Source organism: Tupaia chinensis, unplaced genomic scaffold (assembly GCF_000334495.1).
Source record: "Tupaia chinensis unplaced genomic scaffold, TupChi_1.0 Scaffold000140_1, whole genome shotgun sequence".
NCBI lineage: Eukaryota > Metazoa > Chordata > Mammalia > Scandentia > Tupaiidae > Tupaia > Tupaia belangeri.
In genome coordinates, this window is record NW_006159610.1 from 9,349,526 (window position 1) to 9,360,823 (window position 11,298).

At 36.5% G+C, this 11,298-nt stretch overlaps 1 protein-coding gene across 5 annotated transcripts in view; it reads right to left on the reverse strand.

The window, feature by feature from the left end:
• PRSS37 (serine protease 37) overlaps positions 1 to 440 on the reverse strand; it is a 17,099-nt gene extending 16,659 nt beyond the window's left edge. For all 5 annotated transcript variants that reach the window (XM_006145065.1, XM_006145062.1, XM_006145064.1 and 2 more), the window contains exon 1: positions 167 to 440. The gene's annotated coding sequence lies outside the window, so the exon portion shown is untranslated. The remainder of the gene's footprint in view (positions 1 to 166) is intronic.
• Between the last annotated feature and the right edge of the window lie 10,858 nt (positions 441 to 11,298).

The following is an 11,298-nucleotide window of genomic DNA, read 5'->3' on the forward strand; positions in this document are numbered from 1 at the left end:
ATCAATTCTCCCCTCTACACATATATATATATACGCGCGCGCACACACACACACACACACACACACACACACACACACACACATATATATATATATATATATATATATATATATAGCATTTTTGGCTTTTATTTATCCCTAATTTATTATATTTTTATTTACTTACCTCAGACCCACTCCAGCTTCCAGAAAGTTCATCTAGATATTGAATTGTGAGTTTTTCTCCATTTCTGCTGATTTCTGGGTAAACTAATCTCACTATAGTCATTATCACATTCTTACTTATTACTTATACATTCATTCTGAAATCACACCTATTCTTCCCTAGTCCTACTTTGGAAATATATAGGGGACTGTTAGAAGACTTTGGTTCAGTTTATATTGAGAATAGGAAAATTATGTTAATCTGAAAAGTCACTGAGCTTTGGACTTTAGATTTGTTTTATATATGAAGAAGAGTTAAACCAGATGATATCAGTAATGGACACCATGACTACTCTCATAGCACCTACCCCATTCCCCTTCTATTGTGTCACAATCATCCTCCAGGGTGTGGCCTGCTTGACCTAAACTTATAAGTGAGAACTGTGTTTAGGTCAAGGGTAGATATATGACACAACTCAACTTATTAAGCATCAGTCTTAATTGAGATAACATTGCAATAAACAATGTTCAGATTTTGCTCTGGCAATGTAGCACGTGAATGAGAAGTCAAAATTGCTGCTGTCATTTTGGAACCATCAGGGAGGTTTGCTAAAGTTCAGTGCACTCACAGAGGAGTCAGGATGTGAGAACTAGCCAGAAATGTAGCCAAAGTCCTGATGCAACTTCTAGAATCTAGATCTTCTCACTAGGTATCTATGAAATTTCCTTCAATGTGTGTGACAGTTTTTGGTTCACCTTTCTGTTTCTTGTAAATAAAAACATCTCAAATGGTAGTTTCCAAAACCTCTTCTATCTCTACTATCAGTCAAGATTAATGTGTGTTTATGCTTATAAATTTTTATGGACACAAAATTTCAGCATTTCCTCAAATCTTTTCAACTGCATCCTTTCCAAAGGTATGACCTGCCCCTGGGCACTGCTGCCTTCTCTTCTGGGCTTCCCAAGCTGGGTGGAGTCAGCCGAAGCTCTGCACACAGATAGCTCTCAGGTATTAGCTGAAACTAGCCATGCCAGCTTACTACACTTCTTTCTGATTATACAAGAGGACAGCCTTGTAGACCTTGCATTGGGTTCCTGAGTAACTGTTAAGAGGAAGACAGTATCATCATGAAGTCTGAGTAGTTATATACTGAAGGATGAACCCTGACCAATGAGAAATGAGACAGGAGGGAGTTATAGAGATAAATTCCCATAGTTCTCTTTCTGCCATGTGCAAGCTGCTCGGAAGTGTGGTTTTGTCTTTCACATCTTCCTGTTGCTTTGACTTCTCTCCTTGCCTTACTTCCACATCTTCTTCAGTGACTTCTCTCCTTGCCTTACTTCCACATCTTCAGCCTTTCTTCCCTGGATTCATAGCTTTTAGTGTCAGTTCTTTCATCCTGTTGTCCTTTTAATTTGTTTTAACTGATCACCTTCCCCTTTCTAAAAGTAGTGTCAGTTCTTTCATCCTGTTGTCCTTTTGTTTTAACTGATCACCTTCCCCTTTCTACTTTTTAATTTATTTTTTGATGTATTCATTCTTTTTCTCAATATGTAGTCAATATTATAGTCAAATACAGTCTTCCTTGGGCACTTCGTAATTTAGTATTTGTTTCCTGAGGTAATTTTGTCATTTTTCAAATTCTTTCTCTTATTTACTTAAATTTTTTCTACCTTACTCTTTTTATAGGTACTTCTGTGTTTTAAAATAATGTTTTCTGATCTCCAGTTTTGTTTCACATTTTTAAGAAATTTTTAATTGTTGCTGATTGATATTGGAGATTTATTTTACAGTGTTCCTCAATTCTTTTTTTTTTTTTTTTGAGAGGTTTTCGCCATAGGGCACGTGCGCTCGCCAGACAGACAGAGAGAGACAGAGAGACAGAAAGCAAGAAATCACCCCCCCAGAGGGGATGGTCATGCCGCAATCCCTTCTCCTCCATTCTCCTCTCAGGATCTTGGACACGCACGCACACGCGCCCGGCGTGAGTTTTAAGCCACCGGGTCCGGGACACGAACCGTGGTCGACTACATGGGAGTCCAGCAACATAGCCATTACGCTAACTGCTGGTTCCCAGTGTCCCTCAATTCTGTGAATGTATTTGGAGAATATTTTCAGCAGCTAAAATTTTTTGTTTTATCCTTTTATTTTCTTGTTTTAGAACCTTTATACGGATGTTTACTATTTTCTGTTGCTATAAACATCTTTAGAGTTTCCTGATCCAGCAAACAGGCTTTTCTGATAGGGACCTTTATTATCTGAACTAGTTTACTACATTCCTTACTATACTTCTTAATGCTTTCTGTCACTAAAGAAACCGTGCATATTCTTTAATAAATGGTAGTATTTTGTGGGTGGATGGCTTGGAATTTCTTTTGATCATCTTATATTTTTGTAAGAACTTTAATTTTCGCCACTTGCTCCCCCTTCGTCTTCAAGGTTCAGTTTCCATTTTAAATTGCGTCCCTCCTCCTAAGAGTTCAGTTTCCATTTTAAATTGCGTCCCTCCTTCTAAGGAGGAGGATTTTCTACACCTACACCTCTTGTACTGAGTGTTTTTGAATCCATTCCTCCTGATCTCCTTTGTCTACGTTCTAATGTGCCAGACTCAGAGTTGTAATATTTCCCATTCAGGTTACGTCCTTACCTTTTCTAGAACTGATTGTTTTTTTATTCTCTATTCTTTTCTCTTTGATGGGTATGTATTATGAAAGTCACTTTAGTCATGTTAATAGCACAGGACTGAAATTTGAGCTCTAACCCTTCACTGAAATTGCTCTTTACCTGACAGTGAGCCGCCAGTCAGTGTCCATCTGGAATGCTGTGTAGAAACCAGGGAAGATCTAAGTAATGACATATCATCTAGTTATTCATTTTACATCTTCTTTACAAAGGAAACATTGTTTTAAAGTATTTTGATAAACACATTATGTTTGCAGTATTTATCTACAAGTCAAATAGATTAATTTAAAAGATATTTTTCAGGTCTTTAAGCTATTAACCTACAATCTACTAACATTTATTGAATGTCTGCCAAGTTCTCATTGCTTTTCTTTGCAATGGACATAAAATGGTATAAGAAGACATGATTCCAGGTTTTGAGGAGCTCAGTTTTCATTGTGGGATGCAGATAAATATATGAATAATTATAATACTCTGGATTAAATAACCCATGTTTAATAATATGACTGGTACTGGGGGCTGGTCAGTCTGCCTTCTGGGAGGAGATACATTCACTGAGATAAGAGGCAGGAGGTGGCTTTTATCATAAAAATAAAGAGGAAGAGGTGCGTAATCTACTCCAGGGAGCCAGCTCCCAGAAGTACAGGAAAGAGTCCATTTTGTCTCAAAATAACAGCAATTTTATTACAATATACAAAATAGATCCCATGTCCAAGTCAGCAGGCTCTAACAGCACCCACAAAAGTGATGATAAAGATAACTGAAGTGAAAACTTTGAAATAAGCATAATGTAAACAGAGTCTATATTCAATGGAAACAAAAGCAGTAACTACATCTGTGTTGGATTTGCTAGGTATAGTTTCTAAAATTTGTGAAATGCAGCAGGACTTTGCAGGAAAAGAACATAATAGGCAGAGAAGGTAGTGTAGGTCCATTTAAGATAAAAGGGGTGTGATATAAATGAGCATGTTGTGTTCAGGGACGTGTACAGGACATTGGTCAGACCACAGTTGGAAGCAGGCTATCCAGTGAACTGAGAGACAAAAGTTCATATTGTGGTGAATAGATTTTCATGTCTGTTGTACAGTATTGGTAAACAGTGTTCTTGGACATGTATATCCATTATCTATATTTGATAAAACATTTAATATCTACCCTTTATAGACTCATAGTGTGGAGCCTAGCCAGGAAGGGAATATTTCTTCATCATGGATGTATCGTTAGTCCATTTGAAGTCAGAAGCAATTTTATCTCTCTCTCTCTCTCTTTTTTTCCTTTTAGTTTCACAAAGAGCAAATATTCAGGACTAAATGTGAGGGAATCACGCTAGTGCTACTAAACTTTGTCTTTTAGGCATCCCTGCCTCACAAGAACTATCCGATGTCCTATCTTTCTCTTCTGTCAGTGATTGTATTTAAGTCATAGCAGTCATTATCAATGTTAATAAACATCTACAGTCCTCTATATATTGTTTCTTTGGCCATCTCTTGATCCTGAAGATTCTGATCATGTCTGTTGCAGTCTCCTTGATGCTCAGGGGGTTATTTCCCAGGATTCAAATCTTTTTTGACATGTGTTTCCCAGCTACATATGATTTTTCCTTTTGGCATGGCAGAATTTGTGTTACTGGGGTTGATGACTGTGGGCTGAAACCCTTGCAGGTATAACTTCATTATGGAGTCACATCTGCACCTGGGTAGTAATTGCATCATGAGCGTTTGGGTTTCTTTCTGAAATCTGGCCAATTTATGCCATGTTCCATCTTCCTTCTGCAAACCAACTCAAAGTGGATTAAGTATTAAACTTAAAATGGTAAAACACTTAGTAAGAAAAAAAACCTATGGGGAAGGTGGAAAAATCTTCTTAAATATGGTATTACCCACAGAAGACAGTTTGGCATATTCTTACCAAGCTAAAAGCACTTTCCAGCAGTCATGCACCTTGGAATATATATACAACTCAACAACAAAAACAAACAAACAAATAAAAAAGAACCAAAATAAACCAATGCATCAAACAGAAAATCCAATTTAAAAAATGGGCAAAGAAACTGAACATATACTTTTCCAAATAAGACATACAAATGACCAACAAATTTATATAAAGGTGCTCTTCATCACTAATCATCAGGGAAATGCAAATCAAAACCATAATGAGATATCACTTCATACTTGTTAGGATATGCATATATCCAAAAGGTAGCAAGTGTTGGTGAGGACATGGAGAAAAGAGAAACCTTGTATATGAGAATGTAAAACAGTAGAGCTGTTTTTGAACATAGTGTGGACTTTCCTCAAAATATTAAAAATAGAGCTGCCATATAATCAACCATCTTACTTCTGTGCCTGTATCCGAAAGAATGGAAATGAGGCCATGAAAAGATATCTACACTACCATCTTCATAGCAGCATTATTTAAAATAAACAAAGGAGGAAGTGACCTACATGTCAATTGATGAATGGATTAGAAGAAAGTGCTATATACATACAAGGGATACTTTAAAAGAGAAATAAATCCTGCCATATTCAACAGAATGTATAAATTTACAGGATATACTTATTAACTTTACTGTGATGATGGTTCTATGGGTGTAAATGTGTGCAGTTTTATGGATGTCAATTATAACTCAATAAAGCTATTAAAAAGTAAACAAACAAACAAACAAACAAACAAAAACAAAGAGCAGAAAAAAGGCTACAGTAACCAGGACAATGTGTTTTGGGAAAAAGTATAGTAAAATAGATCAGTGGGACACCATAGAGAGTCCAGGAATAGACCCAGGTGATTATAGTCAACTGATCTTTGACAATAGAACAAAGACAATGCAGTGGTTCTGGAAAACTGGACATCTGGACAGAAAAAACGTGAGGCAGCCTTGGGTTTTTGATGACTTTTTAGGTACAACACCAAAAACATAATACACAAAAGAAAAAATGTAATAAATTCAACTTTATTAACATTAAATTTTTCTGCTCCTCACAGACTGTTAATAAAATGAAAAGAAGAGACACTGATAGAAAATACTTGCAAAACACATATGCATAAAGGACATGTATCAAATATATGAAGAACTCAAAACAATCATAAGAAAGCCAATTCATTTGTAAAATAGGCAAAAGATCTAAATGAGGCTTTACTAAAGAACATAATACAGATGACAAGCAAGCATATGAAAAGATGCTCCACATCATTTGTAATCAGGGCACAGAAAATTAAACCAATAAGATACCACTACACACCTAGTAGAGTGGCTAAAATCCCAAACACTGAATGTTGGCAGGGATGTGGACTGTGGACCAACAATAACTCTCATTCATTGATTGTAGGAAGGCAAAATTGTGCAGCCACTTAGGCAGACAGTTTGGCGATTTCTTACAAAGCTGAAATACTCTAACCAAACGGTCCAGCAATTATGTTCTTGCTATATATCCAAGTGAATTAGAAATTTATATCTGTATGAAAATCTGCACATGAATGTTCATAGCAGCTATGTTCATAATTGCCAATAATTAGTGGCAACCAACATGTCAGTTGTATCCTTCAAAATTTATGTATTTAAGACCTAATCCTCAGAATATGAACTTATTTGGAATAATGTTATTACAGGTGTAATTAGTTAAGATGAAGTCATACTGGACTAGGGTGGGCCCCTAGTCTTTTATGTCTGGTGTCCTTGTACAGAGGATGTTATATAAGATAGACATAGGAACACACCTCAAACATGAAACATAAACTGGATAAGCAATGGAGAAAAATCAACAAAACCAAATGCATGGTCTTTGAAAAGATTAAGGAAATTTATAAATATCTAGCAAGAATGAAAATGTAACAACAACAAAATATAGAAGTTACCAGTATCAGAAGGGAAATAAAGGTTAACACAGTAGATGCAATGAAATTTAAAAGTATACAAGTGCATATTATGAGCAACTTTATGCCAATAAATTTGGCAATTTAGATGAATTAAGCAATTCACTTGAAAAATACACTTTATTAAAATGAACACAATGTGGAGTAGAGTTTATGTATAGTGACTGACTGTTAAAGACATTGACAATTATAATTAAAAACTTTATCATAAAGAAATCTCCTGATCTAGATGTCCTCACTGATTAAATTTTTTTGAATAATTTAAGAGGAACTAATATAAGTTAGTTCTATAAAATAAGAAAAGATAGTGTATTTTTGCAATCCATTTTATGATACCCAAAGTCATCTTGATCCCAAAACTTAACAAGAACTTTATGAGAAAGGAAAACTACAGGCCAATACAAGAGGCCAAAATCCTAAAAAGAAAGTTAGCCACATGTAATTCATTAATTTAAAAAAGGATACTATAGGGGCCAGCAGGTGACGTAATGGTTATGGCTCTGGACTCCATAAGGCCAACTGCAGTTTGAGTCCCTGACCCAGTGACTTGAAAATCACACTGGACACATACATTGTGTGTGCATGCCCAAATCTCAAGAGGAGAATAGAGAAGGGACTGCAGTGTGGCCATGTCCTCAGGAGGTGATTTCTTGATTTTCCTCTCATTGTCTCTCTCCAGCAAGTGCATGTGCCCTATAGCAAAAACCTTAAAAAAAAAAAAAGGGTAATATACCCTAGAATTCTCTCAAAAACCTTCCCAGACTATTTTTCTAAGCACTGAGGCAATCATTGTTGAGATTTCTCTATTGATTTTTTTTTTCCATTCTAAAGCCACATTCAGTAAGGTCTTATAGTATTAGACATTTTTTATTCATGTAATGTATCTGACACTCATCCACTTAGTGTATATTACCAGTTTATTGCTTCTTCTTGCTAAATAGCATTTCCTCATATGAATATAGAGTTCTCTTGATGGATATAAATTTACCATTATTTTTAGCTCTAATGAATAAAAGTACTAAGATCAAACAAGTCTCTGAGAGGACATGTTCTTATTTATTTTGGGAAACTACTCAGAAGCAGAATTGCTGAATCATAGAGTAGGTGTATAATATTATAAGAAACAGACAAACTTTTCCCAAAGGGTTTCATTATTTTATGTTCCATTTTCTTCTCCATCTTCTACAGTGCCAATCTATGGTTAATAATGCTGAAAAAATATCTGGAGAAATGCAGCCAATTCCTAGAATTAGGGCATTTTGTCCTGCAGTAAATGTTCTCACAGGAAGGTTCTATCTGCCTGCAATTCCCTTACTCTCTAACATCCTTCCTTTACATTACTGTCATCACAAAGACCCAGTACAGCCTCCTGGGTGGCTGGCAGCATGGCACCCATGACATAAGTATCTCTGGGATGTGTCTACTTCACATAATGATTGTTGACAACTGGTATCTTTCATTTCTAGGATCTACATAAGGCTAACATCAACATACCCTGCAAAGAGATTCTGGGAATATTCCAAATATAATTTTTATAAAAGAGATTTGAATTAAATCACATTTTTTGGGAAATGATTTGATAACAGCCAATAATTTAATATAATTATTTTAAAAGGCATTGTACAAATGTAGAATTTTACATGTTAGAATATTAATTGCAGCATCATTATAACACTAAAAACTCAAAAAGAATGAAATGTTCATCCATAGGATCTCATTAAGTAAATCATTAGTATATTCATAAAGTGAATATTTATTAAGAAATCACTTAAAATGAGATTAATGTATAATTGGTAATATAGAAAGATTTAACACACATAGACATCCACCCAGGTTCACACCCACATATATACTATATTTTCATATGTATTAAGAAGATAGAAGACAGCGTGTTTACTAAAATATCATTTATCTTAAAAGAACACATAAAGATAGTCATGTATAACTGAAAAGATTCTGTACGAACATCTTAGAAACCTACGACAGTATTTATCTTTAGGAGATGGATGAAGACAATCAAGCAGAGGGGAAAGGTTACATTTACATTTGCCTCAAATACCTCCAAATGATTTAATATTTATCTAACTTTATGATAAATGACATTTTTAATGCAAAAGTAAAAACATTTTAAATGTAACTTTCTCATTCCACTCAGCATACAACAACCATCACACTCCTGGTACTTTTTTGTCACTTTGGAATATTAGTTTTTCATCCTTTACTCCTCAATTAAAGCAGTTCAGGGAGGTATTGCATAGACTTTTTATTTTTCCTTTTAGATTTTTGCCATAGATTGTGTGCATTAGCTAGAGAGAGACATATAGAAGGAAAGTGAGAAATCACCCCATGAGGGGATGGCCACACACAATCTTGTCTACATTTTCCTCTCAGCATTTTGGGCACGAAGGCACATATGCCCAACCTGATTTTCAAGCTGCTGAGTTCAGGACTTGAATCACGGTCGGGTCAGCCATGTGAAAGTTCAGCACCATGACCAGCACATCACCTGCTATTCCTGAATTTGAAAACTTTCATAAAGAAAACAGAAGGCTGACATAGCCACAGTTGAACTGCATGAGTGCTGGAGAGATTGGATGGGCTATGGCATTAGAGCATGAGGCTGGAGTAGACATCAGATTCTCTTCATTTCTCCCTTACTGGAGTACTATAACTACAGGTAGAAGGTAGCTGATAGCAGTACAGAGATCATCTGGGAAGAAGGGCTTCATGAAGTCTTGGAGAGGAAGAGAAAAATTTTGGCAACTCCTTTTGATGGCCTGTAGGTTTTTGATACTGTCTTGAAACCTCTAGTGGGGTCATCAGCTTGGGGGTAGCTAAGGCTCTGTGGGCTAAATGGAATCAGGGAGAGGCACAGAGCAGATCAGAGGGATAACTATGCACTTGTTTGCTGAGACCTTTGAGCCTGGTTGTAGGGCAACTTGTGTGCTGAGAAGTTCCTAAGATTTCAAGTTTGCCCAATAAAGAACTTTTTAGTGTTCTGAAACTTGATTAGTCTCAGGAGGGAAGTGTGGGGCATGAAAGTTTCCTTCAGCTTTTCTGTGATAATATCCCTAGTGTGTCTCTGAATTTGTACAGATTGTTCCTCAGTGAATAACTATCCTTGGAGACAGAATAACTATCCTAAGAGAAAGAGGAAAGCAGAGTGAGAGAGGGAGATAATCCCTCAGCAATAGTATTTCTGGACTTTTTTCTGAGCTTCTGTGTGTGGACAGTGCTCTGTTAGAGATAGAAGCTACCTCTATCTCCTGAACATAGCTCTGTTCTAGCCAGGCAAGAGGTAGAGAGTGGTTGAGCTTTCCAGTCCTGACCCCTTCTCTGGAGGTGAGTATCTTCCAAGAGTTCCTCTTGGTGAAGTAGTGAGTAGGAAAGTGTAATTATTTGAGAGTCTTGGTTTGGCTGCCTTCTAGAAAAAGAACACCTACAGCCCAAATAGTGGGTTTGGATAGCTGCAAAGAGGATGAGCTCAGTATCAAACTCTCCCTTCAGAGCAGAGGGCAGCATCCTCTCTCAGTCCAGAGTGGAGATAGGCACAACTCTCGGCCATGACTTAAGACCCTGATCTTTCACTTCTTCCTACATATTCCATACACCTGCTGGACTCATTGTTAGGATAACCAGGGAAAAGGACTTCCAGCAGAGTGGACAATGCTTTAGAGAAAAGTAGTCATGCTGGACAGTCTTCATTCATTCTTAGATTTTTTTTCATTAATCTAGTCATTTATATATTATTTTAAAACATTTATGGAGTATATACTTTGTTAGATTATGTTCTTAACACTTGAGATACAAAAAGATAAAGTAAAGAGGAAAGAAACAGGACCTATCCTCGATTTATTTACTTATATTTGGGATTTTTATGATAAACTAATAAACAAATGAAAGCACATTATTGTTTGAAATATTGGTTGGATCCAGCAGTAAGAAATATACAGCATAATGAATATTGGAGAGTGAAGAAGTGCATGTGGTGTTTTAGAGAGGATGCATGGAAGAGGGCCCCTGGAGAGAAGACATTTGAGCAGAGAGACCTGAACGGGATGGGGGAAGGAGCCCAGACAAGGGAGCTGAGCGTGACCTATTTTAGTGTCATTTGACATTGTTGTTTACTCCCCAGACTCTGGAAGGCATAGATGGTCTCAGAGGAACTAATCTATTTTATGGCATTTTCAAAGCTACTCTTTAGAACTGAGACCCTGCCAGGTTGGCTATAAGGATGAACTGCCCATTTAGAAGTCTTATCTCCTGGATGGGACAAGAGTATGGAGAACTGGTGAATGCAAGGGGCATGTCGCTTCTCAGTCATAGCTGTTTTCTTGTCTCTTACCCCAAGAAAGAGTCAACCAGGACAGATGTGAGTTTGTAATGAAAGCTCCAACTTTTTCACTCATTCTGGGTTCTTCTTCCCCTGTGTCATATGGTGACAAGAGGAATCAAAATCTCAGAGCTAGAGTTTACTAACTGAGAGCTGGTCAGACTCTACCTTCTTGAAGGAAACACACTGACATGAGAGGTGGAGATGGCTTTCATCATAAAAATAAAGAAAAAGTAGGTAATCTCATCAATGGAACTATATCCCTGAA